A 7570-nucleotide genomic window follows, 5' to 3' on the forward strand; every position below is an offset into this window, starting at 1 on the left:
CTTCTGACGCTGCTGTTGATTCTACTTCTGTTAGTATTGCTTCTTTAGGTACTTCTGCTGCATTTTCTGTTACTGTATCTGATTCTGCATTAGTCATTCCTAGATATACTTTCTGTGATGATGACACAGGTACCACTGATTATGTTGTTGGTAAGTATTGCAGTCTCTGAATAATTTCCATTAGCTTTAATGTAACAAGTTGCTTTCCAGGGCCATTTAAGTGCAGCCCGTGAGTAGTGTGGAATCTGCGTCCAATGGTATTAACATTAACAACAGAAACATTTCTATATTGTTTGCATATACTGGAAAAAAGTTCATTGGCGGCACTAATTTCCTTGTTTACACACGACCAGGGTATCAAGTCGTACCTTTGTGGTATATTTACGAGGATAACGTTTGTATGACTTAGTTCAGATAAACACTTGTTTAATTCGCAGCAGGCTTTAGATGTATCATTTTGATAAATGTCATTAGATCCACCAAAGCGGACAACAAAATCTTTCGAAGACAGATTTTTTATTTCTTCAGAAAAAACTAGTTTTCCTATTTCTGAGAGTTACACTGTACTTCACAGAGTGGAGCTCAAGGCCATCAGCAGGTACACGGCTTCAGGCTATGTTGTCAGCTGAGGTCTTAGTGGAAAGTCAACACGTTGTGACAGTGATTTCATTTATAGCACTCGAGGTCTTCTGTAATCAGCAGCCAGTATGCAGGTACACTGCATTGTCTTTGCACACTTCCAAAGGTTGATTTATTCTTCTAGCAACTAATGTAAAGAAAAGGCAGGAAACCTCTAGTGGGATAAGTGAGATTCACAACTATATTACTCGTAAAAATGATAACGTAGATATCCTGAATTGCAGATTATTTAAAATGCATGTTAACTTTACAGAGGTGGAACTGAAACTGTTCAGTATATAGCCCTCTTGTAATCACAAAAAAATATTCCATACCACAAACAAAAGCCTTTATATCATGTTCTCTTATCTGCCCTCCAACCATTGGTTAATAAGGAGATTTTTGCACTACAAGCAGTAGTGATACCGAGATCTGCTTCATTGGTCTATGACTGAATGACTCTGTCTCTTTCACAACAACGTAGTGCGTAGGTGTAAATAATATCTTTGGCCCGTTGTATGTTGTGGTAATATGTGACAAAATGTTAACAAAATAATGATTGTGAAGCATCCTAAGCCAGCAGGAAGAAAATACATTCGTAGTGCTACAAAAATTTTATTAGTGGCCGAGGCTATTGCATTTGCAGGAACGTATGCTGCATGGTATCGAATGAATACATCTCGAGGTATGTGGAAAAGAAGATTAATATAAAATGTTAAGTAATTAAAGAGTGCATATTCATTTAAGTGGGGGTATCTCGGAAATAACATTTTCGAAATACGTGCGTGCTACGTCGTCATTTCCTCCAAGTGTTGATTAGCACTTGAGTTCTTTGCAGTGATTTAAATGGACTAAATGCTAAGCCATATATGGTAAGGATTCCATTGATATGGAGCATTGTATTGACAGTAGTGCGTCATGTGTGTTGACTGCGATGTAAACTAATAGCCTTGTGCTGTTGTTTTTCAGACTTTCGGCTTTACATGTACCACAATTTTAACTGGGCATTGGAAGGTAACGTGTAAATCTTAAACGACCTCTTAGGCGTAGATCGTAACGCAGTAGTGATTCGACATGATAACACTAACATCATTTAATTCATTGTAATTTCAGGTTTCTATAGAACTGGTGAATACCTGGGATCCAGTAACATACGGGATATTGATATGTCCGTGTGGATTCAGGAAGGCAAAGTGCGGAAGGTCGAAAAATAGTGTCAGTGAAATCAGTGTGTTATGGCTCTTGTAAAATCAGTTATTTATATGCTGAGCTTCGGAGCGTTAGGTTATACTTTAATGAAGGTGACATCGTCAAATAATACAGAACTTGAAAAGGTGAGAGGTGAGTTTTGAGCATGCCCATGCATGTGTGCTGGGTTTTTTGATATTTTTCATAAATCGTTAGAAGTTGCAGTAATGACATAGTGGTTCAGTTGTGTGTTTACATGTGTCAATCCTAAAAAATGAATTCCTGGCAATGCTTACAGCATATGTAAGCAATGGGTAAATCTTTTACGTTTGATCCTATGCATGAAATTTGCATACATCTAAATGCTTTTCTGTTTTTTATGTAAGTGAGAACTACATTTATTTCAGTGTTTGCTGTTAACCTGCAGCACTGTGATACTTTTTTTTTTATATGTCAGACTTTATCATCAGCCAGCTGTCAACTGCATTTCCATCATTAGTAGCATCACATTTTTGATACAGTGACTATGCTCCATACCATTTCCATCTTTTAGTTACCATTTAACATTAGCTCTGTTTCACTGTATTTTTACTTATCTGTATACTTCAATAGCTTTTGTTTGGGACAAAATTCTGTTTCCTATGTACCCAGAAAACCACTAATAAACCTCTGCCTTGGTCATGTATAGAAGCAAGTTCATTTAGTTTTTTATATACTTTTTATTAGGTTAGCAATGATTTGTAAGAGATTAGGATGGTATGGCTACTAAAAAAGGAACACAGAGAGAAATTTGAGGTGAAACAAAGTAACTGTACATTGATATTAAATCATCATAATAAATCAGTATGGGTTGAGTGCTCATTTGCCCTAAACTAGTTGCGGCAAATGACTCAACACATTAATTGAAATTTGGAAAAAGGATATTGCTCTTAACAAAACTAATAGGGTGTTTAGCCACTTACATAATTTTCTTGTTCAGTGAGCTCCTCATAGTATTTTTCCCCCTTTTTCAAAATGTGAAAAGCTAAGTTCAGGCTCGTCATCAAAACTGACAACAGCTTCTTCAAGGCTTTTTAGGGGTCAGAGTGAATAGAGGAAATTGTTAGACTTGATGTCAGTGATCAGACTGATGGGGATTTTTGTAGGAATAGGTACAATTATTGAAAAGACCAGATAGTAAGGTGTCATTCAACTTTGAAGTGAAAGATGCTTTCTAACGTAAGTTGACATATCTGTGTGTGAAGAATGTGGTGTACTGTCTTTCTTTCATTGTACGTACTAATGAAATAATTGTATTAATGAGAGTTTGCAAGTTGTGCAATGCCTCATTTGTCTTTAGTATGATTGTCCACTGTTTAATCCCTCCATTGTCAGTGACTGTGTTTTTGCCCTCTACTTTTTCCCTTGAGTATGTTGCAGTTAGTGAGTTAGTTAAGTGTTTCATTGATCAATGTCACAGTAACCAAACATTATGTTGTGGAACATGTCAAGTGCATAAGAAATGCACACATGAACAAGGTTCTGTCTTTCTCTCTTTCTCCCTCTCCTTTTTTTCCCCCACTTTAAATTTTTATTACTTACCCAATTCTGTTAAATGGCACCAAATGCAAATATTATACCTATAAATTCATTTATTTCCATTCAAGAGTTCATCAATGGTGTAGGATGAGTAGTCAAGGCAATATGGTTTCAGTTTGTTTTTAAAACTGTTCCTGCTGTCTGTCAAACATTTTATTTCATTTGGTAATTTATCAAAAAGTTTTACAACAGCATATTTCACGTCTTTCTGTGCCAAAGGTGTGTTAAGTAGAGGTTAATGTAAGTCGTCCTTTCTTCTGGTATTATAATCTTGGTCTATATCGTTGAGAACAATTTTCTTCCCCCCCCCCCCCCCCCCCCCCGAGTAAATGTACTGTGGGGCTGTTGTAAGAATTCCTAACCTTTTAAACAGGTGCCTACAAGATGTCCACCTATGAGCCCCAAACATTATTCTAACCACTTCCTTTTGAGCAGAGACTACTTTTTGCCCAAAATATTATTCTGTACAACATCGGAGAGTGAAAGTGTGCAAAGTACGTTAGCTTGCTAATTTCTGTGTTCTCAAAATTAGCGTTATCCAGATTGCAAAAATTGCTGACCTAGTCACTTTAGGAGATTCAAAGTATGAATTTTCCAATTAAGATTCTCATCTATATGTACACCCAAAAACTTAGTATGCTCTATCCTGGCTACTGACTTCTGTTGATGTGTTCCGTTTATTGAAAGAACTGTACTCCTTGCAATAGAAAATTGGATCTGCTGTGTTTTTTCAAAGTTCAGAGTAAGCCCATTCACAGAAACCCAGTCAATAACTTTTCCAAAGACTTTATTTGTGTAATTTTCTATTGGAGTTCCTTTTACTGGATTAATAATGATGCTTGTATCAGCAGCAAACATTGTCAGTTCAGCTTCTTGTTTCAGACAAGAAGGTAGGTCATTCACATATATCAAAAATAGATGGGGACCCATGATCGAACCCTGTGAAACACCTAATGTAATTGCACCCCAGTTAGATGAAGTGGAAGACTTTCTTAAATCACATAAACCATATAAAGTAAGTTTTTGCTTCCTGCTCTTTAGATATGACTTGAGCTACTCATGTGCTGTTCCATTTATACCGTAGAATTGTAATTTCTGTAACATAATGTCATGGATGACACCATCAAATGCTTTCGATAAGTCACAAAAAAATTCCTATTGATGACATTTTACTATTTAAATACTCTATTATGTTGGCAGTGAAATTGTATATTCATGTCTCAGTGGAACAGCATTTTTGAAATCTTAACTGTGATTTACTAAGTATCCCATTACTGTCGAATTGGCTAACCACTCATGAGTACATTACTTTCTTGACTATTTTTGAAAATCCTGTAAGCAAGGATACTCGCCAGTAATTATTGACATCTGGTGTCTCCTTTTTTATAGATAGGCTTGGCAATGACATATTTTAACCTGTTTGGGAAAATACCTTGAGTTAGTGATGCATTACATATGTGACTCATAACATAGTCGTAACTGCTCCACATTGTTTTAATATCTTATTAGAGATGTCATTTACTCCAACAGAACATTTATTTTTCAAAGATTTCGTGATTTAGCTTATTTCACAAGAGGTTGTTAGATGAAAATTAATCTGACTAGGATTTCTGAAAACTTACTCTTCCATGTACTGCTTGACTTTTTCTTTTGAACCATTCTTGCAAATTTTTTCACCTACACTTAAGAAATGGTTGTAAATACATTGCCTACTTTTGTACTGTTGGTTAAGAACATCTCGTTCTCTTTAATAGTAATACTACCTACCCCAGTGGTTCTATTTCCTGTCTCCCTTCCAACAACATTCCATACTGATTTTATTGCCCAAGTTAATAATTTCATCTCTAATATACATTTTTTTGTGAAAACTTTTCTCAATATGTTACAATAAGTTTTATAGTGTAAAATTATTTCTGGGTCTTTACTAATTCTTGCTGCCTCATACAATTTTCTTTCATTTTCTGAAGACACTTTAATACCAGTAGTAATCCAAGATTTCTTTGAAAGTGTTTGTTGTTACATTTAGTAATTTTTTGGGGGCAACTGTGTTCAAAAAAGGGATGTAAATTTATCAAGAAATATGTTGCATTTATCATTGGCATTTGGCTCCTTATTTACATCTCCCCAATTAACAGTTTTAAACTCTCTCTGAAGTACTCTATGGATACTGGGTTGAACAGCCTTACACTTTTACTTAATGGTTTCTGAAATCCACATCCTGCTAAGTTTTTTAAAGTTGATCAGTTGTGGAACATGGTCTGATAATCCATTTATCACAGGGAAAGTATGTGTCAGCTTTAAATCCTCTTGCATTATCTATTAGAGTGCTACTGTTGTGAGCTATATGTGTAGGGAAATTGATAACTGAATCTAAGTCATATGTCATTAACAACACTTCTAGTTCACTTTTCCTGCATTGGTAACACTGGTTCCCATCAGATCACCGAAGTTAAGTGCTGTCGGGCTGGCCTAGCACTCGGATTGGTGACCATCCGGTCTGCGGAGCGATGTTGGCAAGTGGGGTGCACTCGACCATTGTGAAGCAAGCTGAGGATCTACTTGATTGAGAAGTAGCTGCTCTGGTCTCGGAAACTGACAGACGGCGAGGAGAGCAGTGTGCTGACCACATGCCCCTCCATGTCCGCATCCAGTGACGCCTATGGGCTGAGGATGACACTTCGGCCGGTCGATATCCTTGGGCCTTCATGGCCTCTTCAGGGGTAGTTTAGTGGCGGGTTTTTTAAAAAATCAGAATTGCTTAGAAAGTTTACATTGAAATCACCACACATTAATAACTTCTTTCCATTATTTTGTGTAAATAGCAACTCCTCCTTTACCCGTGCTACATCTGCAAGTGTAAGATGCTAAATTATACCCATTTATACTAACACTTTCCATCACCACAGTTACATGGTATTCAGACAGACAAAGTATATCAATCTCATTCTAATTTTTGAGATCTAAACACACTAACAGCTCATCTGCTTTATTTTTATTCCCCTGGTATTTTGAAGACGTAAACAGATACTACACTTAGCTCTATCCCTATTTACTATACATGAAGCTACTTCTATTCTATTTTTCTTGATTGTTGCCTGTCTGGACTTCAGCTTTAATGTAAAAACCTGTCTGCCTGTTCCCATTAACCACAGGGATCATCCCTTGTGTGACTGTGCCCCCCTTTACAGAATCTGCTAATAGAGAAGCTAACTTATCTTTCCCCTTCCTGTTTAGGTGCAGGCCATTTCGTAAATTTATTCTTGTTATGAAGTGCAACTTTTTACATGTGTAGTCCATATTTTATGTGATATCACATGAAACACCAGTGTAAGTAATTTGGGTCAATGGAAGTGCCAGATTCCACTCACCTACTTTGACCCATGACATAATGGTGCGGTGTTGCCATCATACCACACGGAGTTTTTGAGTTGGTTGTGTTTGTAGATGTCGTGTTGTTGTTTGATAGTGCCCTTTGGTGGTGGATGTGGATGTGCTGAGTTTTGCTTGTGACGTTAGGTTCATTTGAGTTTTGGTTGTCATCGTGCTAACATTGTTTTGAGTTTAGGTAGTTGGTGCAGTAATGGGGGTTGTGAAAGTGTTTTCAGTGAGTGATTGTTCTTTTTAGTTTATGTGTTTGGCAATTTTATTAGGCCTGATAAGTTTGATGTTTGGTGTGCAGAAAGAAGTCTTAATTTTTGTCAATGGTATGTGATTTATAAATAGCAGTGTTCGAATTATGTTTGCTTTTAATACCATTGCTCATTCCTGTGAGTTCTTGTAGTGTATAACAACTTGAGTATTTGTTTTCCTATTTGAGAAAATAACAAAGGTAGTAACAACTGCTAAATTCATATAAGAATAGTGTATTGTCTTCGTAAATGTTTGCGGGCTATAGGTAACCAACATTTTCTGTATCACATGGCCAGAATGCTGAACATCAATAACACTGGACAAATTAAAATATGTGCATTCTCGAATGAAAGAAAAAGTTTACTGTTACCAGTCACTGTCTACCATAATGTGTTTCAAAAGTTTAAAGCTGTATTGGGTAGACTGAAATGGGCTAATATGGCATGTTTGTGTTGTGACTTTGGAGTAAGCTTTGGTGCTTCTAGCAGAGAAAAACAAAACAATATTTCATGGAATAAACAGTGACTGGAAACAGTAAACATACTCCATTCCAGGA

The 7570-nt window shown here is 36.5% G+C and overlaps 1 protein-coding gene across 2 annotated transcripts in view; it reads left to right on the forward strand.

The window, feature by feature from the left end:
- The first annotated feature begins 1346 nt into the window (after positions 1–1346).
- The window catches only part of LOC126278083 (tubulin-specific chaperone C), an 18964-nt gene continuing 12740 nt past the window's right edge, over positions 1347–7570 (forward strand). The window contains exons 1-3 of one of the 2 annotated variants that reach the window (XM_049977923.1): positions 1347–1490; positions 1588–1632; positions 1732–1959. The gene's annotated coding sequence lies outside the window, so the exon portion shown is untranslated. Of the gene's footprint in view, positions 1491–1587; positions 1633–1731; positions 1960–7570 lie in introns of those variants that run through there. The other variant, XM_049977924.1, reaches the window with a different exon arrangement.

This window comes from Schistocerca gregaria, chromosome 6, assembly GCF_023897955.1.
Source record: "Schistocerca gregaria isolate iqSchGreg1 chromosome 6, iqSchGreg1.2, whole genome shotgun sequence".
NCBI lineage: Eukaryota > Metazoa > Arthropoda > Insecta > Orthoptera > Acrididae > Schistocerca > Schistocerca gregaria.